Source organism: Mauremys reevesii, unplaced genomic scaffold, assembly GCF_016161935.1.
Source record: "Mauremys reevesii isolate NIE-2019 unplaced genomic scaffold, ASM1616193v1 Contig35, whole genome shotgun sequence".
Taxonomy (NCBI): Eukaryota; Metazoa; Chordata; order Testudines; family Geoemydidae; genus Mauremys; species Mauremys reevesii.
Window position 1 is genome coordinate 332,508 of NW_024100846.1, and position 24,834 is coordinate 357,341.

The 24,834-nt window shown below is 51.7% G+C and overlaps 1 long non-coding RNA gene across 1 annotated transcript; it reads left to right on the top strand.

The window, feature by feature from the left end:
• The first annotated feature begins 526 nt into the window (after nt 1–526).
• Nucleotides 527–3,580, top strand: LOC120393854. Its single transcript, XR_005592144.1, has 3 exons — nt 527–785; nt 1,712–1,866; nt 3,461–3,580. It is a non-coding gene; the product is annotated as an uncharacterized LOC120393854 (long non-coding RNA).
• Nucleotides 3,581–24,834: the final 21,254 nt, after the last annotated feature.

The following is a 24,834-nucleotide window of genomic DNA, read 5'->3' on the forward strand; positions in this document are numbered from 1 at the left end:
AAAATTAGGCCATTGTTGTAAATTGAGGCCTTTCCGCCTTGCCCGTTAACAACAGTCGGTGGGCTAAGGCTCATTGGAAGTCACTGTTTAGACTTGATCACGGCTGACGTAGTCCTGGTCATAAGCAGAAGCCTGGCAGTGAAAGGTCCTGATTCCATCCCCAGCCTCCAGAGGCAGATGGTCCCCCAGGGATGGAACAACCCTGGGGAATATTTTACACTCACAGTCTTTCCCACGGGCTGGGTAATTCCACAGTCTCATTCACAGGGCTGAGAACCTCAGGGTTAAGTTGCACAAAGTGAAACTAACTGAAATGTGCCCCCTGCGCTGCACGCTGTGCTGTGCTGCCCTGGGGAGATGTGGCTTTAAGCTGCTGTCCCAGCCCCTTCCCACTCTCAAGAAGGACTGGGCCAAAAGAGATCTGATGAGGTTCAACAAGCGTAAGGATTTTTATCTCTCTAGGCCGATCTGATCAGAAGATCTCGGGGAGCCTTACAGTTTATCTCCCGCTGAGTCCTACTTTTAAGGCCATCTATCAGAGCTGACTTTAATGAACTCCACACACACAAAGCTATAAAATAAAACAACAACACTTTATTTGCTAAGGGGAGAGGAAGGAATGGAAAGGGGAATGGATTAATGATTCTGGAGATTCGGAATAACACACAGGCACTTATAATACAAGATGTTCTATCTTTACAGACATCAGCGATAAAGGGGTGCAGGATCCAGAAAAGAGAAGCCAGTAGTGAACACTGACCGTGGACAACAGATGAAACAGACAGGTACGTATCCCTATCTTAACTCCCACCCTAACCCGCTTTGCGTCGTCCTGAGTGCACGATTGATCTAACTAATCGGACCAGGTCCGTGTATGCAAGTTTGCTTTCCCAAAACAACAAACAAACAACCCCAACTTAATTAGTAAGTAGCTATTGCAGGCCCATAGCCAGTGGCAAGATTGTACCGCACCAGGAGAGAGAGCAGCCACCTGCACCTCTGACAGCTCAAAAGCTCAAGAGCCAGTGCCCCTGGCCCCTCCCCTCATTGGTCTCTGTAGGGAGCTGTTGCTGGGCAAGGTCAGATTCCTGCTCTTCCCACTTTCCCGCCTTTTCTAGGTACTGAGGAACAAGAACCTGACCCCAATGGAGGTCGCCTTGTCCTTTACCAAAACAAAATGGCCTTTTGATTTACAGAACTTATTTTAACTTTTATACAGAATAATTCGGCAAACATGTATACTGAAATTAACATTTCCCTCTTGTCGGTGTTACACCTGTTTTAAAAGATGTAACTGCCGACACCTGTGGCTTTGCCAAATTATGACCCACCCGATGAATAAATTGTCACATGGCGAAAAATTTGCATTGAACCCAAATACAACCATAGTATTACAGAGGGGTAGTGCTGATTAAAACATTCCTTATCGCAGACTGGGGATGTGTAATAACTGTTTGATTTGCTTCTTCCTAATTACCACGGGACCAGTTAAACTAGGAATAGGAGAAGGAAGAACCAAAACAAATTGGTATACTCTTATTCCATACGGACCTACCATAGACCATTTACCAGAGTCTGCCGTTGTAACATTCATTTTAAACCTCCCTATACAAGTCTAACTATTTACGGGAAAATTTAACCTTGATCTTACTGCAGTAGAAAGTTTTACAATGAAAAGACTCTTCCTGCTTTACATCCATTTCCTGCATAGACGAACTATCGCAAGAAGGTGTGGATACAACAGTACATTGAGAGCCGAGAAGGAAGGACTGTGCTGGAGTACTAATTCTGAACATGGCACTAGGTCTTTCATGAACCCAAGGAGCTGATATATTTCCAGAAACCCACCCCATGGTACATGCTCAGGTACTTCCAATTTAATGCAACCGCAAATCTGAGAACTGTTGGGCACCCTAAGTTTGGTACAATTCCCAAAAGAGGTTTTACTATATCCCACTTACATGACATTTCTGTTTTTTCTCTGCATCCCACAGGTGCAGCCTGATAGTTAAGGCACATTTCTGAAATTACTGCTTGAAATATACCTGCCTTGTTCGATCTTTCTTTGACCCACTTGAGCACACAGCACGGTTCTTCCTTGATCATTAAAACAGAAATGGGGTCATTTTGTTCCAAAGGATCCAGGGTGGCCATGGGATCCTCTGTGGCATAATGACTCCTGTTATACAGAACAGATGGTCACCTTCAACCAAATCAATTAACCAAACCTTAACAAATACAGTGCAACCTATATACATAGAGAATAGGATGATGGCGGTCATGTCGATCTAGGAATGGAAGAGAAAATATGATTGGCACAGTTAAATGGGTTGATTTCCTTTCCATTCCTTTACCTGGCTGCTATGGAATCACTTTAATTTGATCCCCTTCTTTGCTGGTATTTGAACCTGATATACAGAGGCACTTGCTCCGTTTGTTATGATAACTGGACCCACCCAACGAGGACTAAGGACATGGCCTTTTCTATATAATACCTAAACATTACCTTTGTACCAACCACCCATCCTACATCATTAATGTGGCCTAACCAAGCACTAATGACTTGGTTATTAGCTTTTAGTTGAGGAGCTACTCGATGTTGAAGACTGCTGATGGTGTCTAGCAACTGTGACATGTATAAGTCTATTTGCACCCTGGGAAGGTACTCATCCGGTGGAACTCCTCCCACCCACTAAAGTTCAGGGGTGTGCATAATTCTCCCAGTTAGCATCTCGTGCGGTGAAAACCCTCACACAGTTCTAGTAGATCGCATGGCCGCTAGGATATATGGGAGTTTGCTATCCCAATCCCTTCCTTGCACATCTATTACTTTTCTAAGAGCAGTTTTCATGGCTCTATTAGCCTCTCGACGATAACAGACTTTGCGGGTGAGCAGCTATGTGCAACCGCTGTTTGATGTTTAAGGCCGCACACAGCGCTTTTGTGACTTCACCCACAAAGTGTGGTCCTCTGTCTGAATCTATTTCTGATGGGATACCAAATCGAGAAAAGGTTTGTTCCAGTATTTCCTCCTTTATGTTAGGCAACCACGCCACTTAGACACCCGTTCCAAAGTTTTGGACGCAGCATAGTGTCCCTGGCCATGAGCTACAGTTATTAGTTCTTTTCGTGGAGTTATTGGCATAACCAGTACAGGTAATTCACAGTTTGGTGATGTTGCTATAATCAATCCGTTTTTGTCCTTACATATCCTTGATGTTTCCCTGCTGTTAAAAGGGCTTGGAGATCATTATCCTGTTTTTGCAGGGTCAAGATGCCATGGCCTGCTGACACATCTGGAGACGGCATCTTAACTACAGCAGCTGAAATTGGGTCTTATCCCATGTATATGCTGATCCTAACCTAGCAGCTTGTTTTGCTAGCTGATTGGCCTGATTGTCAAGCGTGGCCAGAACCGACCCCTTCGTATGGGCTTTTACTTTGAACTCTTTTCTTCCAGATGGGAAGGGCTTGAACCACCCAACTAGAAGCAGAACACAGACAGATGTTTTCCTCAGGTGCTACCCCAGACGATACTGCCAGGACCGCAATTCATTGTGCAGCTTGTGCTGACGGCGGCTCACCGCACCCTGCACCACTTGCTGTGTCCCCTCCTGGATTGCAGCAAACCCTGCAACAGGATGCCCTTCGTGGTGACAAGCACTCCCATCAACTGCCCAGAGTGTTAACCCTTTTCCTTGTACTTCTTCCCAGGATGTTGCTAAGAAGAATGGAGATAGTAAGTCTAAATCAGGATCTGGCAACGGACATTCGTGCTCATCTCCTGCGTGTAATCGGAGCATAGGGAAGGATTCTCGTATGGGGATCTTCTCAGTACGAATATCCCGATTGACCAGACTTAGAGTCCATCCCGCCAGCCGGGAGAGGATACCCTTCCCTCATTAATTCTTCCAGAAATGACATATTTTACTGGAGTATGGCATGTCCTCACCACAATGAGAGCTGTGCCACTTAAATATTCCCAATGTGTTAGGGACCATACCAGGGCGAATACCTCACGTTCGCAAGCTGAAAACCTCGCCTCCACCTCACTGAGAGTTTTGGAACCATAGGCCATCGGTCTCACCTGGCCAATTTGTTTTTGCAGCAAAACAGCTCCAGTGCTTGCTGGAGTAGTTGCCAGGTGCAAGTAAAATGGCAGGCCTTGTTTAGGAGGCTCGCGCTGGTGCAGCCGCTAGAGCCTTTCTAAGATCATTAAAAGGCACCTTTCACAATTGGCAAGTCAAATCCTAGTGAGGAAAAGACAAAGAAGCGTAAACTCTGGCAAGTCCAATGAAAAGTATAGGGCAGAGGCCAAAATGAACGTGAAGAGCAACTAGCCAAGGCACAACAACTAACAGCAAAGGGTTGTTAAGTACATGGGATCAGGGCCGGCTCCAGGCACCAGCCTACCAAGCACGGGCTGGGGCGGCACCTGGGAGGGGGCACTCGGGGTTGGTTTTATTTTTTTGTTTGGCCTGGGGGCGCTGGGGGGAGGCGGGTCTTAGGTGTTTTGGTGCCGTGTTGGGGGGGCGGGGACTTGGGCGGTGCTCGGCTGGGGTGGGGACTTGGGCGACGTGCCGCTCGGGGGCGGGATGTGGGTGGGGCGCCGCTCAGGGTGGGGACTGGGTGGGGCGCCGCTTGGGGCGGGGCTTGGGTGACGCTCGGGGCGGGGCCTTGGGCAGCATGACGCTCGGGGGCGGGGTCTAGGGCGGGGCCAGGCTCAGGGTGGGGACTGGGCGGGGCGCCGCTCGGGGGGCGGGGCTTGGGTGACGCTAGGGGGCGGGGTCTAGGGCAGCATGATGCTCGAGGGGCGGGGACTTGGGCGGGGCAATGCTCAGGGTGGGGACTGGGCGGGGCGCCGCTCGGGGGGCGGGGCCTTGGGCGGTGTGACGCTCGGAGGGGGGGCGGCGCTCCTTGTTTTTGCTTGCGGAGGGGGTCCATGGGATGCAGGAAGTCTGCCAAACGGTCAGCAAAGCCACTAGGCAATCGGTGCTAAAGGAGCACTCCAGGAAGACCAGGCCACTGCGGCGAAGCTAAAAAAGTTCCTTGCTTCTGTCTTCACTGCAGAGGATGCGGAGGAAATCCAGACACGCCAGCCCTTCTTTTGAGGTGACAGATGCTAGAATCAAAGAATTATAGACCCATCAGGTTAGAAGGCACTGCAAGGTCCAGGGAGGGTGTTTGGGTGAAGAAGGGGGTTTGGGGTGTAGGCTCTGGGAGGGAGTTTGGGTGCTGGGTGCAGGGTCTGGGCTGGGACAGGGGGTTGGGGTTGGGTGCAGGAGGGGTTTGGGTGCTAGGTGCAGGGTCTGGGCTGGGACAGGGGTTTGGGGTTTGGGTGCAGAAGGGGGTACAAGCTCTAGGAGGGGGTTTGGGTGCTAGGTGCAGGGTCTGGGCTGGGACAGGGGGTTGGGGTGCAGGAGGGGGTTTGGGTGCTAGGTGCAGGGTCTGGGCTGGGACAGGGGGTTGGGGTTTGGGAGCAGAACAGGGTACAAACGAGGGAGTGTGGGTGCTGGGTGCAGGGTCTGGGCTGGGACAGGGGTTGGGGTGCAGAAGGGGGGTGCAGGGGGTTTGGGTGCTAGGTGCAGGGTCTGGGCTGGGACAGGGGTTGGGGGGTTTGGGTGGGTGCAGGGTCTGGGCTGGGACAGGGGGTTGGGGGTTGGGTGCAGAAGGGGGTACAAGCTCTAGGAGGGAGTTTGGGTTCTGGGTGCAGGGTCTGGGCTGGGACAGGGGGTTGGGGTGCAGGAGGGGGTTTGGGTGCTAGGTGCAGGGTCTGGGCTGGGACAGGGGGTTGGGGTTTGGGAGCAGAAGGGTACAAACGAGGGAGTTTGGGTGGGTGCAGGGTCTGGGCTGGGACAGGGGTTGGGGTTTGGGTGCAGAAGGGGTCACAAAAGGAGGGGTGTGGATGCTAGGTGCAGGGTCTGGGCTGGGACAGGGGGTTGGGGTTTGGGAGCAGAAAAGGGTACAAACGAGGGAGTTTGGGTGCTGGGTGCAGGGTCTGGGCTGGGACAGGGGGTTGGGGGTTGGGTGCAGAAGGGGGCACAAGCTCTAGGAGGGGGTTTGGGTGCTAGGTGCAGGGTCTGGGCTGGGACAGGGGGTTGGGGTGCAGGAGGGGGCTTGGGGGCTGGGTGCAGAGTCTGGGATGGGACAGGGGTTTGGGGTGCAGGAGGGGGTTTGGGGGGCTGGGTGTGAGAGGGGGTTTGAGTGTTGGGTGCAGGCTCTGGGCTGGGACAGGGCGTTGGGGTGCAGGAGGGGGTGCAGGGTGTGGGTCTGGGCCAGGGATGAGGAGTTTGGGGTGCAGCAGGAAGGCTGCCCTGGGGCTGGGGTGGGGGGCCAGAGGAGGATTCCCAGGGACAAGACACTCACCCAGGCCCCACCAGGCTGCTGCTCAGGAGGTCCAACCGGGATAAGCCCCTCCTCAGATTCGACTTGGAGTCACCTGGTGGGGCGGGAGGCTGCCATGCGCCTCCTACTTCCACAGGCGCAGCAGCCGCCTCAGCCTGCCCCCAGCGCCGCTCCCCTGTAGCCTGCAGTGGCAGCGGCCAGTGAGGGAGCACAGTGTGGAGATGCAGGGGGCAGGCAGAGACGCTTGGGGGAGGCACGTGGGGTGGCAGGCAGGGCCGGGGAGGCACGTGGGGTGGCAGGCAGGGCCGGGGATGCTCTGGGGTGGCACGTGGGAGTGGCAGGTCGGGCTGGGGGAGAAACCCTGCCCTGAACATTGGTGGAGCCGGGCCCTCGAGGCCCTGAATTTGCTGGAGCCCGGGCACCACAGGCCCATATAACTCGCCGCCTCTGGCAAGGTTCATCTAGTCTAACCCCTGCCAAGATGCAGGACTTTGTGTGTCTAACCCACCCAGCTTCTCTCTTCTGGCTGGGGTCCCTTTACTGCAGCAGCTCCCGATCTCCTCGCTCTCCTCTTTCCATTACTTCCTTCACTTCTCTGCCCACTGGTTTGCTGCATCTCTGAGTCCTCTCTATATGCCCTGGCCCAGCAGCTAGTTGCCCAGGCTACACTCCCATTGCCATCTGTGGGGCAGCCTGGGCTGTGAGGGCTGCAGGTTTTGGTCCCTGGTCAATGCAGGTGCTATGGCTGCTGCACAGCTACGTGGTGACTCCTGCAGCCCATCACCAAACTGCGGGCCATATTCTGCAGGGTGGCCTCCCTGGCTGAGATTCTGGGAGCAGAGAACCCCTGGGTCAGAGAAGGAAAATGGCCCACACAGAACACACTGTCAATGGCTCCCACAGACGTCCCCGTGACACCCGACTGTGCAGCCCAGAAGTTCTCCTGCTCCTTCATTGTCACCGCGGGCAAGAGTCTGGCAATGGGAATGGATTATGCATCTGGGCAAGGAGGAATTGGCCATGGAGGTGGAGGAGGACTTGGCTTTGCCCTCCTTATCCTCCTCCTCATCCAAGTCGTCCTCTTCTGCTTTCTTCTCCATGACCACGTGCTCCATTCCCATGGCCAGGTCCTCCCCTCCTCCACTTCCTCCTCTCTGGCCAGATCCTCCTCTCCTCTGTGGCCAGGTTCTCCTCCTCCTTTTCCTCCTCGTCCTCTTCTCTGGTCAGGTCCTCTTCCTCCTGCTCCTTCTCCGTGGCCAGGTTCTCCTCCTTCTCATCTTCCTCTCTGGCCAGGTCCTCTTGCTCCTACTCTTCCATTGCCAGGTCCACCTCCTTCTCTTCTTCTTCCCCCTGCATCGGCACATCCTCATCCTCCTCCATTCCTGGGTCCTCCTAGTCTATAGTCAGGTCCTCTACCTCTTCTTCCGCCTCTTCTTCTTCCCCCTGCATGGCCACATCCTCGTCCTCCTCCATTGCCAGGTCCTCTCCCTTCTCCTCCTCCTGACCCAGATCCTCCTTGTCCTCCTCTGTGGCCTGGTCCTTCTCCATGGCCAGGTCTTCCTCTTTCTCCTCTGGAGCCAGGTCCTCCTCCTCTTCCTCCTGCTCCATGGCCAGGTGCTCCACTCCTGTGGCCAGGTCCTCTTCCTCTTCCTCCACAGGCAGGTGCTCCTCTTCCTGCTCCATGGCCAGGTCCTTCTCTTCTTCCTTTTGCTCCATGATCAGGTGTTCCTTTCTTCCTCTTCCTTTACCTTCTTCTTCCTCCTCCTCAGTGATCAAGTCCTCTTCCTCTTCTGTGCAGAGGTCCTCCTCCTCCTCTTCTGCTGACAAGTTCTCTTCCTCCTCCTCTCCTCTGCTGCAGACACATTCTCCTCCTCCCCTTTCCTCTGCTGCAGACACATTCTCCTCCTCCTCCTTTCCTCTGCTGCAGACACGTTCTCTTCCTCCTCCTCCTCCTCTTCTTCCTCTTCTGCAAACAAGTTCTCCTCCTCCTTTTCCTCTTCTGTAGTCAGATTCTCCTCTTCCTTCTCTTCAGACACATCCCCCCCTCCTCCTCCTCTTCTTCCTTTTCTGCAGACACATTCTCCTCTTCCTCTTCCTCCTCCTCCTCTTCTTCCTTTTCTGCAAACAGGTTCTCATCCTCCTCCTTGTTCTCTTCTATAGATATTTCCTCCTCCCCCTTCTCCTCTGTGTCCAGGTCTTCCTCCTCCTCAGTGGTAATGTTCTCCTCCTCTTTCATCACTAGCTCCTCCACCTCCTCCTCTTTTCACTAATCAGGACTTGCTCTTCCTGCTTCTCCTCCTCCGCCTCTGTCTTTAGATCTTCCTCCTCTTCCTCTCTTTCTGTGTCAGGGTCTTCATCCTCCTCTGTCTTTTCCTCAGGGCAAAGTCCTTCTCTGACTGGTCTGTTGGGGTCTCTGCATCAGAGAGACAAGGGCAGAGGGTGACTCTTGCTGGGGAGGGGGGAAGAGGAAGGACAGGGGTGAGAAGGGATGGGGAGAGCAGATTTAATGTTTCTCCCTCCCATGTAAGCATCGAAAGGCAGAGAGATCCCCACAGTGTCCCTCTCACACACCCCTCAGCCCCAGGACCCATTGCAGAGAGATCCCCACACTGCCCCGTCCACAGACCCCTCAGCCCCAATGACCCATGGCAGAGAGATCCCCACACTGCCCCTCCCACAGACCCATCAGCCCTATGCCCCCATGGCAGAGAGATCCCCACACTGCCCCTCCCACAGACCCCTCAGTCCCAGGGCCCCATGGCAGAGAGATCCCCACACTGCCCCTCAGTCCCAGAGCCCCATGGCAGAGAGTTCCCCACACTGCCCCTCCCATAGACCCTCAGCCCTGTGGCCCCATGGCAGAGTGGGCCCTTCACTGTCCCATCCTCCCTGGGAGTTGCTCCAAATCATCAGGGACCCACTTCCCAGAAGCTCCCCCCATGCCCCATTGCAGGGGGTGGCTCTGCAACTCCCGCTGATGTCATTGAGCTCACGTGGCTCTGGCCAGACCCCTGGGCTGGGATCCCCACAATGACTGGGACAGAGCGACTGGGTGTTAATGGCCCTTGCTCCTCCCCATGCCCAGGGGGTCTCCTCACCTGCAGTGGAGGACCACTCAGCCTCCGTGTTGCAGAGAACCTCCAGAGAGTAGCTGCTCTCCTCTCCGGCAACAGTTAAGCAGCTGAGGCAGCGATCCCCCAGCTCCTGCCCTGGGAATGCCTCCTGCTGGCCCACGCAGCTGGGATGAGGGCAGGCCTTCCAGCAGAAGCAAACCCAGAGCTGCGTTGCCTGGCTCCTGCCATGGGCTGAGTCCTGCCTGCCCAGATTGAACTTAGGCCACCTCCATCTCGGCCTGGATGTTGTCTCTCTCTGCTCAGCACCAGCCCTGGGGCTGGTTTCCTCCCAGTGAGCAAGGCCGAGCAGGACCATCTCCTGGGGTGGCCGGGCCTGCTTCCCATGCCATGCGGATGGAGGGGCAGCTCTCTGTCTGGGGACGCTGGCAGCTGGTCCCCTCTGGCTCCGGGGCCACCTTCCTCCTGAGATACCTTCTCAGCACGTCCATCCTGGAACTGAGCAGGGAGCAGCCGTGAGTCTGGGGCAACAAAGCCTCTCAGCAATGGGCCTGTCTTGCCTCAGGGGGGATGGAACCTGGGTCCTTAGAATCATAGAATCTCAGGGTTGGAAGGGACCTCAGGAGGTATCTAGTCCAACCCCCTGCTCAAAGCAGGACCAACCCCAACTTAATCATCCCGGCCAGGGCTTTGTCAAGCCGGGCCCTAAAACCTCTGAGGATGGAGATTCCACCTAGGGAACCCATTCCAGTGCTTCACCATCCTCCTAGTGAAATAGTGTTTCCTAACATCCAACCTAGACCTCCCCCACTGCAACTTGAGACCATTGCTCCTTGTTCTGTCATCTGCCACCACTGAGAACAGCTGAGCTCCATCCTCTTTGGAACCCCCCTTCAGGTAATTGAAAGCTGCTATCAAATCCCCCCTCACTTTTCTCTTCTGCAGACTAAACAATCCCAGTTCCTCAGCCTCTCCTCATAAGTCATGTGCTCCAGCCCCTAATCATTTTTGTTGCCCTCCGCTGGACTCTTTCCAATTTCTCCACATCCTTCTTGTAGTGTGGGCCCAAAACTGAACACAGTACTCCACATGAGGCCTCACCAATGTCGAATAGAGGGGAATGATCACGTCCCTTGATCTGCTGGCAATGCGTCTACTTATACAGCCCAAAATGCCATTAGCCTTCTTGGCAACAAGAGCACACTGCTGACTCATATCTAGTTTCTTGTCCACTGTAATCCCCAGGTCCTTTTTTGCAGAACTGCTGCTTAGCCAGGCGGTTCCCAGCCTGTAACGGTGCATGGGATTCTTCCGTCCGAAGTGCAGGACTCTCTTGGCCCCTGCTGACTCCACCCCAGGGGGCCCCTCCTAGTGCCTGAGTCACAAGGGCTGCTGTGCCCTGGGGAAGTGTTTGGTGCCCAATAACAGACTAGGATTGTCATCCAGGCACAAGGGTACAAATCTATCACAATCTCCCAGTAACAACACAACAAGTGAGGGAGCTTATTGGGCAGAGGGAAGAAAGGCCTGGGGTTAAGGAAAGAACAGGAGCAACTAGACTAGTAACCCATCAACAATCACAGCATTGACAAGGGGCCCGACCCGCCCCAACCAGCTCCCTCCCAGCCCCTGCGCAGCAGAATGGGAGTTGAGTATCAGTTCTCTAGGGGCTGATGCTGCCCTGTGCTCCTTGGCCGGCTTGAAATTCACAAGGAAAACAAGCAAAAGGGATTCTTACCGGGTCTTCGGTCTGAGTGTCAATGGGCACCTCCCAGGCTGTGACGCGTCTCCCTCAGCTCCACTCCACCAACAGCCAACAACCGAATGGAAACCAACCCCTTTGTCTCCGAGCGCTGGCTTCTGATTGGCTCCCTCTGCTCCACTCCCCCAACAGCCAACAACCAAATATAAACTGACCCCTTTGTCTCCGAGCGCTGGCTTCTGATTGGCTCCCTCTGCTCCACTCCACCAACAGCCAATAACCAAATGTAAACTGACCCCTTTGTCTCCGAGCGCTGACTTCTGATTGGCTCTGGTAGTAGCTCCCCGCATGTTCCGTCTCCGCCCGGCATTCCAGGCATGCTGGGAAGCGGTATCCTGAGCCCTGCAGCCATTGCAGTGGCGGCTTAACGCACAGGGGGCCCATGCCCAGGGGCCTCGGGCAACTCGGGGGGCCCTGGGAAAATCTCACCATGCTCGGGCAGCATGATTTCGTTGGTGATTGTCTTGCCTGGCATCAACAACGCTTCTGCTCTCACTCGTTTTCCATCTCACCACTGGGCTGGACTCCTTCCCCTCCCTCTCCACCCCCACATTTCTTTCCCCTTGGTGCCAAACACAACACAAGAGGGAAAAACAAAAGTTATCATCACAATCTGCCGTGATGGCTAGGCTCTCCTTCTCGCATCACCCACACCCCAGGGCTTACCCTGAACCCCCTTTGCATGATGTTGTCACAGCTACAATTGGAAAGCACCCCACTGCTCCTGCACCCAGCATAGTCACGCTGCACAAGAGACTCTTGTCCCTTCCACTGGTATTAACCCCACAGAGCCCCAGGTCCAGCTAGGATGCACCTTATTTTTCTTTAGTACTGGGGTTCTCGTCCTCTCCTTCCTATCTCTCTTGGACTCCATCTGTGGGAGTGGACAGGGAAGTGTTACAGACACACAGACCCTCCCCCAGCTCTCTCTGCACCCTGGGCTCACACCTGGTTGTCTCCCCAATCCTTGGCGCTGTCCAGCATGCCTCCCCCCGCAGAAGTCATAGAATCATAGAATATCATGGTTGGAAGGGACCTCAGGAGGTATCTAGCCCAACCCCCTGCTCAAATCAGGACCAATTCCCAACTAAAGCATCCCAGCCAGGGCTTTGTCAAGCCTGACCTTAAAAACCTCTAAGGAAGGAGATTCCACCACCTCCCTAGGGAACCCATTCCAGTGCTTCACCACTCTGTGAGTGAAAAAGTTTTTTCCTGATATCCAACCTAAACCTCCCACACTGCAACTTGAGACCATTACTCCTTGTTCTGTCATTGGGTACCACTGAGAACAGTCTAGATCCATCCTCTCTGGAACCCCTTTCAGGTAGTTGAAAGCAGCTATCAAATCCCCTGCTCATTCATCTCTTCTGCAGACTAAACAATCCCAGTTTCCTCAGCCTCTCCTCATAAGTCATGTGCTCCAGCCCCCTAATCATTTTTGTTGCTCTCTGCTGGACTCTTTCCAATTTTTTCACATCCTTCTTGTACTGTGGGGCCCAAAACTGGACACAGTACTCCAGATGAGGCCTCACCAATGTCAAATAGAGGGGAATGATCACATCCCTCGATCTGCTGGCTATGCCCCTATTTATACAGCCCAAAGTGCCATTAGCCTTCTTGGCAACAAGGCCACACTGTCGACTCATATCCAACTTCTCGTCCACTGTAACTCCTAGGTCCTTTTCTGCAGAACTGCTTCCTAGCCATTCGGTCTCTAGTCTGTAACAGTGAATGGGATTCTTACGTCCTAAGTGCAGGACTCTGCACTTCTCCTTGTTGAACCTCATCAGGTTTCTTTATCTAGGTCCCTCTGTATCCTATCCCTACCCTCCACTGTATCTACCACTCCTCCAAGTTTAGTGTCATCAGCAAACTTGCTGAGAGTGCAGTCCATGCCATCCTCCAGATCGTTAATGAAGATATTGAACAAAACCGGCCCCAGCACCGACTCTTGGGGCACTCCACTTGAAACGGGCTGCCAACTAGACATGGAGCCGTTGATCACTACCTGTTGAGCCTGACGATCTAGCCAGATTTCTATCCACCTTATAGTCCAATCATCCAGCCCACAGTTCTTTAACTTGCTGGCAAGAATACTGTGGGAGACCATATCAAAAGTTTTGCTAGAGTCAAGGAATAACACATCCACTGCTTTCCCTCACCCACAGACCCAGTTATCTCCTCATAGAAGGCAATTAGGTTAGTCAGGCATGACTTGCCCTTGGTGAATCCATGCTGGCTGTTCCTGATCACTTTCCTCGCCTCTAAGTGCTTCAGAATTGATTCCTTGAGGACCTGCTCCATGATTTTTCCAGGGACTGAGGTGAGGCTGACTGGCCTGTAGTTCCCTGGATCCTCCTCCTTCCCTTTTTAAAGATGGGCACTATAGTAGCCTTTTTCCAGTCATCCAGGACCTCCCCCATTCACCATGAGTTTTCAAAGATAATGGCCAATGGCTCTGCAATCACATCCAGCAACTCCTTTAGCACCCTTGGATGCAGCGCATCCAGCCCCATGGACTTGTGCTCTTCCAATTTTTCTAAAAGTCCCGAACCACTTCTTTCTCCACAGAGGGCTGGTCACCTTCTCTCCATACTGTGCTGCCCAGTGCAGCAGTCTGGGAGTTGACCTTGTTTGTGGAGACAGAGGCAAAAATCATTCAGTACATTAGCTTTTCCACATCCTCTGTCACTAGGTTGCCTCCCTCATTCAGGAAGGAGCCCACACTTTCCTTGACTTTCTTCTTGTTGCTAACATACCTGAAGAAATCCTTCTTGTTACTCTTAACATCCCTTGCTAGTTGCAACTCCAAGTGTGATTTGGACTTCCTGATTTCACTCCTACATGCCTGAGCAATATTTTTATAGTCCTCCCTGGTCAATTGTCCAATCTTCCACTTTTTTTAAGCTTCTTTTTTGCGTTTAAGATCAGCAAGGATTTCACTGTTAAGCCAAGCTGGTTGCCTGCCATATTTACTATTCTTTCTACAGATCAGGATGGTTTTTCCTGCAATCTCAATAAGGATTCTTTAAAATACAGCCAGCTCTCCTGGACTCCTCTCCCCTCATGTTATTCTCCCAGGGATCCTGCCCATCAGCTTCCTGAGGAGTCAAAGTCTGCTTTTCTGAAGTCCAGGGTCTGTATTCTGCTGCTCTCCTTTTTTCCTTGTGTCAGGATCCTGAACTCGACCATGTCATGGTCACTGCATCCCAGGTTCCCATCCACTTTTGCTTCCCCTACTAACTCTTCTCTGTTTATGAGCAGCAGGTCAAGAACAGCTTTGCCCCTAGTTGGTTCCTCCAGCACTTGCACCAGGAACTTGTCCCTACACTTTCCAGAAACTTCCTGGATTGTCTGTGCACTGCTGTATTGCTCTCCCAGCAGATATCAGGGTGATTAAAGTCTACCATGAGAACAAGGGCCTGCGATCTAGTAACTTCTGCTAGTTGCGGAAGAAAGCCTTGTCCACCTCATCCCCTGGTCTGGTGGTCTATAGCAGACTACCACCACGACATCACCCTTGTTGCTCACACTTCTAAACTTAATCCAGAGACTCTCAGGTTTTCTGCAGTTTCATACTGGAGCTCTGAGCAGTCATACTGCTCTCTTACATACAATGCAACTCCCCCATCTTTTCTGCCCTGCCTGTCCTTCCTGAACAGTTTATATCCATCCATGACAGTACGCCAGACATGTGAGTTATCCCACCAAGTCTCTGTTAGTCCAAGTCACCTGGTCTCATCTTAGACTCCATCTTCATATTGCTCTTCTCCTTCCCAGAACTCCGGCTCTGCTCCTCAGACCTGTCTGTTGTGTATTTGGTTGTCATGGGTTTTGTTACTATGGCAACTGAGTTAGACTATTAAGGGATAGCTCAGCCTGTTTCAACCGGCTGAGTGAGCTCTCTGTATATCTGTAAATAAAATGGAGGTTTTGGTTAGCGGCCTGCTCTCTGGCCTCAGGTGATTGCTTCCTACACCGGCTGCCCCAAGGATATAACACTGGCGACGAGGATGGGATTCGGTGCTGCTCCAGTAACAGAAGGAAGTAGAAGTTAAGGTAAAGAACAAACAAACAAAAAGCTGCTTGTTTGCACTGACTGTGAAAGTGAAACTAAAAATCATGGCTACTCTGACCAGGCCCTGGAGCCTTTTGATGAGAATACAGAGCAGTGGCATGTGTATACTGAGCGTTTTGAGCTTTTTGGTATTGCAAATGACATTACAGAAGCGAAGAAGGTGCCAATATTCTTAACTGTTGTAGGGGCTAAAACCTACTCTCTGCTACGCAGCTTACTACACCCTGTTAAGCCTGAGACTAAATCTTACAGTGACATTGTGGAAATCCTGGGGTCTCATTTCTCCCCAAAACCACTGGTAATTGCTGAAAGATATAGGTTCCACAAAAGAGACCAAAAGGAAGATGAAACAGTTGTACAATTTGTAGCCATTTTAAAAAGCTAGCAGAACACTGTGAATTTAAAGAGATGTTAAATGATGCCCTGCGTGACAGGTTAGTGTGTGGCCTCTGCAGTGAAGCTATACGGAAGCGCCTACTGACAGAGGCTCAGCTTACATTACAGAAGGCTGTTGATATTGCTGTCTCCATGGAACTGGCTACAAGGGAGGCACAATACATCGGTGTATCCCCTAGGGTGCAAAAAGTGTCACAAGAACTGACCCACAAAACGGTGCAGAGTCAAGAATGTTACCGCTGTGGTAAGCTGGGTCACCAGGCATCAGAACGCTGGTATAAGGACCTGGTGTGTCGACACTGTGGCAAAAAGGGACACATTGAGTATGCCTGTAAACAAAAGAAAAAGAGGCCTGTGGTCTGGCCGACAAAAGAGGAACCTTGCATACCCTAGAGCAGACCCAGGATGATCAAGGTGACACCTCCTCACAAGAGGAAGTGCCACTGCATGTTTTGTCTTTGGCAGCGGGCTCACATTAATACTGGGTAACCCCCTTATTGGAGGGCAAACCTATATGCATGGAACTAGACACCGGTGCAGCTGTCTTGCTGGTTCCTGAGACTGTGTATAAGGAAAAGCTACAGCATCTTCCGCTTAAGGCAACAAAAACTGTTCTGAAGACGTATACAGGTGAAGCTGTGCCCATGTTGGGCACTATTGATGTTAAGGTGGAGCTCAATGGACAGGCGGCTAAATTGCCACTGTTTGTGGTGAGAGGTGACTACCCAGCCTTAATGGGTAGGTCTTGGCTTGGGAAGATTCAGCTGAACTGGGCAGAAGTGCACCGGATGACTAAAGAAGAAACCAGTCTAACCCTATACTAAGGAAACATGCTGCTGTTTTTGGAGATGATTTGGGAAGTATGAAGGGAATCACTGTGACATTGAACATTAAACCTGGCAGTCCACCAAAATATCTGAAAGCCCGAACTGTGCCATATGCCATCAGGCCAAAAGTTGAAGCAGACCTGGAGCGCCTGGTCACCAATGGAGTCCTAATACCAGTTACCCATAGCTCATGGGCCACTCCTATCGTTCCAATAGTGAAGAAAGATGGCTCTCTCCGGATTTGCGGTGATTTTAAAGTCACTGTCAACCCAGTGTTGTGTGCAGAGCAATACCGCTTCCCCGCATCGATGACCTCTTCGCAGGCCTGGCTGGGGGACAAAAGTTCAGTAAGATTGATCTGAGTCAAGCATATTTACAGATGCACGTCGATGAAAAGTCCCAAGAGCTGTTGACTATTGTGACTCATAAGGGGCTTTATCGATACTGTCGCCTACCCTTCGGAATTATACTTCCAGAGCTAAATGGGTCCCGGCCACAGTCATCACTCAAACAGGACCTGTTTCCTATACAGTCTGGACTGCAGAGAATCTTACCTGGCGGCAACATGTAGATCAGCTGTTGCCAGGTCATGCCAGTCTTCAGGACCCATCTGCAGTTGAGGGGCTGACTTCACCCCTCCTGGTGAGACACCGAATCATGAGTCACCTGTTCCTGACTGTTCTCCTCCATTACTGCCTGCAGCTGAGATACCCCTTTGCCCAGCACGAGCTGATACCACCTCCTCACCTATTCGTGCTGCGGACCCTGAGCCCCTAGTACTTTCGGGTGCAACAACACCAGAAGTTCGCCGTAATCCACCTAGAGACAGAAGGCCTCCTCATCGGCTGGATCTTTAGTTAGGGCGAACCCACGGTTATGGGGCAAAATAATCCCCAGGGTTTAGCCGGGAATGGAGGCAGTCTACCTTCCTTCTCTAGTTTAGTGTGTGTTTTATTTAGGGGATGTTCTTATTAGGGGGGGAGGAATATGTTGTGTATTTGGTTGTCATGGGTTTTGTTACTATGGCAACTGAGTTAGACTATTAAGGGATAGCTCAGCCGGTTTCAACCGGCTGAGTGAGCTCTCTGTATATCTGTAAATAAAATGGAGGTTTTGGTTAGCTGCCTGCTCTCTGGCCTCAAGTGATTGCTTCCTACACCGGCTGCCCCAAGGATATAACACTGTCTGTCCTCAGCTCTGCAGGCAGAGGGGAAGGGGCATCGTGGGAACACACACGCCCCATTCCAGACACCACATGGCATCCACAGGGCTACCAAACCGTGTCACCTTTGGCCAAAAACCACACCCCACTCCAAGGGAGCAAAATGCCTTTGTGAGCCCAGCACACACACCCACACCAAGCCCAGCCAAACTGGGAGCTTGCCCCCGCTTCCCTGGGCTCACGGATGGAGAAGTTTGGTGGGTAGTGGGGCCCCGAGGGCCTGGCTCAGTGTGTGAATGAGTGACTGGTATATATGAGGGGGGCCGGAGTGTGGGGTTGGGAGTCCAGGAGGACCCAAGGGAAGGGACTAGGGGGATTAGGGGTAGAGGAGGGTAGGGTTACCAAGGTGCACTGTGGGAATGGGGGATTTAGAGACCCCAGAGAGGATGGGTGGGGTGGGTTGAAGGGCCCCACGGGGGCTGAAAAGGGGACCCGGGCAGGTGGGGGGGAGCAGAGAGTGGAGAGGAGCCACCCACACACTGGGGATGGAGGGGGCCGTGGGGTGACAGGGACATGGGACCCAACCCGTGGCTAAAGGGTTTGGTGTTGTGGGGGGCGGGGTGGGAGGATGACACTCGGGGAGGCAGCACATTGACAGGGCAAAGGAAAAGGCCACAGAGAGAAGACAGGGTGGGGGAGGGTGCGCTGGGGATGAGGGGGAGGCTGGGGGGTGAACTACGGGGAGTTTGGGTAGCAGGACTGAGGGGTTCCCAGGGGGGCAGGGCAGGGCAGGGCTGGGGGAGGGGGTGGATGGGGGGCTTGAAGGGACCCAGGGACAGGGCATGTTGGGGGGTTGAGGGGGATGTCAGGGCCCTTTTCTGGAGGGCCAAAATCTCAGTATTCTAGTAGCTTGTTTGCTGACCAGATGTATTTATTATTTGCAGGTTCTTTGTGCTGCTACTTATGGGCAGTTTCCTCCTTCCCTCCCCCATCAGCTAGGTAATTTGCATTCACACAGAGGCTTTCTTGGCTTGCCTCTGGATCCAATGCTATCAGCAGCTCAGAGACTGTTTTAAAAGGGACAGGTTCCACTTCCTCCAGAGTTCGATTACTTTTCACTTTCATCTCCTGCTCCGAAACACACAGAGATCTGAAAAAGAAAGCACAATCTATTCTGGCTCCTGTTGGAGCCCTAACAGGATTTTAATGAAGTACCATGTTTTGTTTGCATTTCTTTTACCCCTTCTCCAATATACACTGCACATGTCCTGGGAAATCATTTAACCTCCATTATATCAGCCATATTAATTTTACACAAGCTGTGACTGCCTCCCCATGCCCACAGAGTTTTCATGCACCCCCAAAGTGACAGTCAGATCCCCCAGAGCCACCCCAAGGCTCAGTGTGCCAATCATTGCTCCCCTTTTCCTTTTCCTGTGCGCACACAATTCTATTTGGTCTAACATCCCTTGCACTGTGATTACTCTTTTTACACAACTGTACCCCGATTACCAGGGGCGGCTCCAGACCCCAGGACGCCAAGCATGTGCTTGGGGCGGCATGCCGCGGGCGCTCTGCCGGTCGCCAGGACGGCGACAGGCGGCTCCGGTGGACCTCCCGCAGGCGTGCCTGCGGCGGGTCCGCTGGTCCCGCGCGGCTTCGGTGGAGCTGCTGGACCAGCGGACCCTCCGCAGGCATGTATGCGGGAGGTCCACCAGAGCCACGGGACCGGCAACCGGCAGAGCTCCCCCCGCGTCATGTCGCCGTGCTTGGGGCAGCTAAATGTCTAGAGCCGCCCCTGCTCCTCAAGCAGCTCAGTGGATGGGAATCTTAGAGTCACCCTGGTGCTTTAGGAGCAGAAACCCCCACAGAGCTTCCATGCAATTGGCACTTTGCCATCACTGCTCAGGACTGTAACCTGTGCAGGGAGACTGGCTGGGCCATATGCCAGCTGGGCATGAGCAAAGCAGCAGGGGTGAAAGGCAAACGTGGGGAGTGAACCCAGGGCCTTATACATGTGAATCAGGCACTGTACCACTGAGCCACATCCCCAAACAGGCCTTCTTTGCTGACTGTTACACTCAGAGCCTGCCTCTTTCCAACGCATCCAGTGGCTTATAAGCTTCACAGGAAACCCTTTCCCCCCAGTCATGCTCTCGTGCAGGTTGCTGGTTCTTAGGGGTCACTTTGCAGCAGGGCCAGATTCGATGTGTGGGGCGGAGAGAGTGTGCGCGCCCTGGACTCAAGGTTAGCTCAAAAAAAAAAAAAGGCAAGGGAAAAACTGCTGGCTGGGAGCTGAATATGCAGGACAAAGGGTTGGGATTCTTCTCCGCTCAGATTTGTTATGGAGCTGGCAGTCTCCCAAATGATGGTCTGTTCCTTCCCTCAAAATGCCGGCTAACCCTCTCCTTTTCAATTTAAAGCTCCATGAAAGGAAAAAAATAATGAGGAAGAAAGCATAGATGCTATGGATGTACTTAAGAAAGGAGCTGGAGAGATAAAGGACCAAAGGAAGGAAAGTATCAATGTTTCTGCCTGGTTTTAAACCAGGGATCTTTTGCAAGTTAGGCAAATGTGATAACCACTAGACTACAGAAACCAGCTGCTGTCAATTTTGGGGCCCTTTTCTAAGGCTTTCTCAGTAGCTGCTACACCAGTTGATTTGCCTTTGAAGAACAGGGAAACAAAGGGCACCAAGAACTTATGTTTTTTGGATGAGCCAAGAAAAGGGAGTAGCATTGTCCCCCTCGGGTAGGCCCTGTTCAATTCCAGGTCAGAAAGCAAAACTCTTCTGCAAGAATATCCAAAAAATATTGTGTTTCACTTCACTTCATAAGTACAGTTGTGTGGCAATTAAATGATGACTCTAAAGTTTCATAAAAGCAAAGAACATTAAACAAAATAGTGTGGGAAATACAGATGTATCTGAGAAAATGGCTTGGAATGAAGGAAGACAAAAATTGATGGGTCGAGAGAACAGGCCCTGTTTCCCCCTGGTTTGGAGCTTCTCTCACAACTACTGGAATAGCAAAGCTAAGCAAATGGGGTTCTATTGTTGCACAGGAGATTGAAGTGAGGCCATTTTCTCCAGATGGTCATGTCAGCAGTGGGATTTGAAACCACGTCTCTATGCAGAGACCAGAACACCCAAGAGATAGGAAAAAAGTGTCTTGAAACTAGCACTTTCGACCAGTCCACCATCCTGCTGCTACAAAGACTCTGACTTATGAACCCTAGTTTTTGTTAATAATTGATGAACTCTTTAGGGCGGTCGAGTTGGCACATCTCTTTCAAAAATGGCCATCTACGTGACCAGGGAGAGGCGGTTGGCCAATGGAGACTCCTGCGACTGTGGGGCTTGTTTCGATCCTTAGTCCATTCACGTCTCTGGGCGGAGTTCCTCTGGGCGGCGTCCGCTGGCTCCCTTGACGCCTTTGAGGCGGTGGGCGCTGTCCGGGGTTCTCTGCTCGGTGTCCCCGTCAGGCTCCTTCTTATGACCCTTTGACCGCACTCCTGTCCCTGTTCTTTTATTAGTTGTCCCCGCAATTAGTGGGTTTCTGACGCCCGGTGGAACCTCCCCTTAGGATGGGGGGGGGATCCGTTAGCATGGGGCGGGCTTTGCCCGCCCCGTTTCCTGGAAACCCAATAGATACATGGTCTTTCTCTCTCACACACACACTCCCCCCCCTTGGCTATGTTCTCCTTGGCTATGATGCAATCAGAATGCTTCAATGGAATTATTTCTCTAACATCCCATCATACCAAATAGGAACTCCTGGAGACCTTCTACAGCACAGCTGAATTTTAGACCCACTCACCCAGACCTAAAGTTACACGTTTCCTGGAGTTCCATGAGTTCTGCGGTGTTGTAATCTCCCCGCTCATGTTTTAAGTGAACAAAAGATGGGTGCTGGCATTCTGAGACAGTAATGGTGAACCTCAAAATCCTGCCCTGGGGGCCAGACAGTTAAGCAACCAGCACCCACAACCTCTACCATGATAGCATCCTGTCTGGGAACAACTCACTGATCAATAGCTGGGGTGTGAAATCCTCATTTCTGTGTTGTTCTATCACTGTAGTCCCCATTTTCCTATTGCTTGTCTGTATAATCTCTGTCTGGTGCTGTGATTCTTTCTGTCTGCTGTATAATTAATTTGTTGAGTGTAAACCAATTAAGGTGGTGGGGTATAATTGGTTAGATAATCATGTTACACTATGTTAGGATTGGTTAGTTACATTTCAGTAAAATGCTTGGTTAAGGTATAGCTAAGCAGAACTCCAGTTTTACTATATAGTCTGCAGTCAATCAGGAAGTAAGGGAATGGGAATGGGGGTAGGGAATTGGAATTATGTTTTGCTAAGGGGAATAGGAACAGGGAAGGGAACAGGGACACAGGCAAGGCTCTGTGGTGTCAGAGCTGGGAAGGGGGACACTGAGGAAGGAAATTGGAATCATTACTCATTGGAAGTTTACCCCAATAAACATTGAATTGTTTGCACCTTTGAACTTCGTGTATTGCTGCTCTCTGGTCACGCAAGAAGGACCAGGGAATGGGAGGGTGTTGGGATAAACCCTCTAACAAGTACGTCTTTCAGGGTGTGAAAAACCCCAGAACCAGTATAATTAAGCTGACCTAAGCCGTGGTTAGATAGTGCTAAATGAAAGGAAAGATTGTTCTGTCAATGTAGCTATTACAGGGATGCAAAACCACTCCCCTCACTGTAGCAACTGTCTTCTCCAAAGTGCTACAGCAGTATTTTAAGTGTAGCCAGCCTCAGAGTGAGACTAGGGCCTGGTCTACACTAGGCGTTTAAATCGGTTTTAGGAGCGTAAAACCGATTTAACGCCAAAACCAAATCCACACTAGGAGGCACCTTATATCGATTTTAATGGCCCTTTAAACCGGTTTCTGTACTCCTCCTAACGAGAGAATGCGCTAGTATCGGTATTAACATATCGGATTAGGGTTAGTGTGGCGCTGATCGACGGTATTGGCCTCCGGAGCTATCCCACAGTGCACCAGTGACCGCTCTGGACCGCAATCTGAACTCGGATGCAGTGGTCAGGTAAACAGGAAAAGCCCGCGAACTTTTGAATATTTCCTGTTTGCCCAGCGTGGAGCTCCGATCAGCACGGGTGGTGATGCAGTCGAAATCAAAATAAAAAAAGAGCTCCCGCATGGACCATGCGGATGTGATCGCTGTAAGGGCAGGCAAATCCGTTCTATCAGCGCTCCGTTACAGAAGATGAAATTCAGAATCCTTTTTTAAAAATCTCCAGACAGACGCCATAGCAGGGACTCAGCGCACTGCAGCGTGACAAGCGTAACGGAAAGCCAAAGAATCAAATGGATGCTCATGGACTGGAGGACTGAAGCTATCCCACAGTTCCTGCAGCCTCCGAAAAGTATTTGCATTCTTGGCTGAGCTCCAAATGCTTCTAGGGTCAAACACAGTGTCCGCGGGTCAGGGCATAGCTTGGCAATCTACTCACCCACCCCCCACCCACCCCAGAAGCGAAAGGTAAAACAATCCTCTGACTCTTTTACATGTCACCCTATCTTTACTGAATGCTGCAGATAGACGCGATAGTGCAGCACTCAACACCAGCATCCTTGCTCCCCCCCCCCCGCCATGGGCGGCTGATGGTACAAAAAGATGGAAATCCATCCTCATCATCAGCCTATTGGCCCTAATTTTTTTTCTGGTGGATGGATGGTGCAATATGGCTGGTAACCATCCTCATCATAGCAACAGGGGGCTGAGCTCCATCAGCCCCCACCCTTCATGTGTAAAGAAAAGATTCAGTTGCCCCTGGACTAGCAGTGGGATGCTGGGCTTCTCTCCTATACACTGCTTAATGTCCTGTCTGGACTATCATAGCAGCTGGAGGCTGCCTTCCACTCATTTCTCACTAACAAGTCAGTGTGTCTTATTCCTGCATTCTTTATTAATTCATCACACAAGTGGGGGGACAATGCTACGGTAGCCAAGAAAGGCTGGGGGAAGAACGGAATCAACAGGTGGGGTTGTTACAGGAGCACCCCCTGTGAATAGCATACAGATCATAATTTCTGCAGGCTCTGACACAGAGCAGCTGTGCTCTCTGGTTCTATGATACGGTGGTTCTCTAGTACACTTGCCTATATTAGGCAGCACTGATTCTATTTTTAGATACCAAAAGGAGGGATTGACTCAGGAGTCATTCCCAATTTTGCTTTTGCGCCCCTGGCTGATCGGCCAGGGCACTTATGACAGCAGCTAATGGTACAAAACGATGGAAGGTGCAATATGGCTAGTAACCAATCTTGGCTTTGCGCCCCTGGCTGATGGGCCAGGGGCACTAGCAGCAAATGGTACAAAAGGACTGGTAGCCATGATCATCCTCAGTTCAATTTATGGAAGGGTTTGGATGGTGCAATATGGCTAGTAACCATCTCTGCTGTCATGCAAAAGCAAAAGCATGCTTCTGTGTAGCGCTGCTGAATCGCCTCTGTGGCGGCATCTAGTACACATACGGTGAGAGTCACAAACGGCAAAACAAGCTCCATGATTGCCATGCTATGGCATCTGCCAGGGCAATCCAGGGGAAAAAGGCACAAAATGCTTGTCTGCCGTTGCTTTCCCAGACGAAGGAGTGACTGACGACATTTACCCAGAACCACCCGCGACAATGATTTTTGCCCCATCAGGCACTGGGATCTCAACCCGGAAGTTCCAAGGGGCGGGGGAGGCTGCGGGAACTATGGGATAGCTACGGGATAGCTACCCACAGTGCAACGCTCAGAAATCGACGCTAGCCACGGACCATGGACGCACACCACCGATTTAATGTGCTTAGTATGGCGCTCCACCCGATTTTATAAATTCTGTTTTACAAAACCGGTTTATGCAAATTCGGAATAATCCCGTAGTGTAGACGTACCCTAGATCTGGCCCCAGTTTGGCTCTGTGGATGCTCAGGCACTAAGACAACAGTAATGACAATATACTGCAGCTGTAGCTGGCAGGATTTGAACCTGCGTGGAGAGACCACAAAGGATTTCTCGTCCATTCCATTAACCAGGGATAGTTGATTATTTTATCAAGAGCCAAATTTCTTGGTCAAGGTCTAGTCAATGTCTAGATACCAGAGAAAATAATAAGAAGTATATAGAAAAATTTTGCAGTCACTATGGGCATAACTATGACG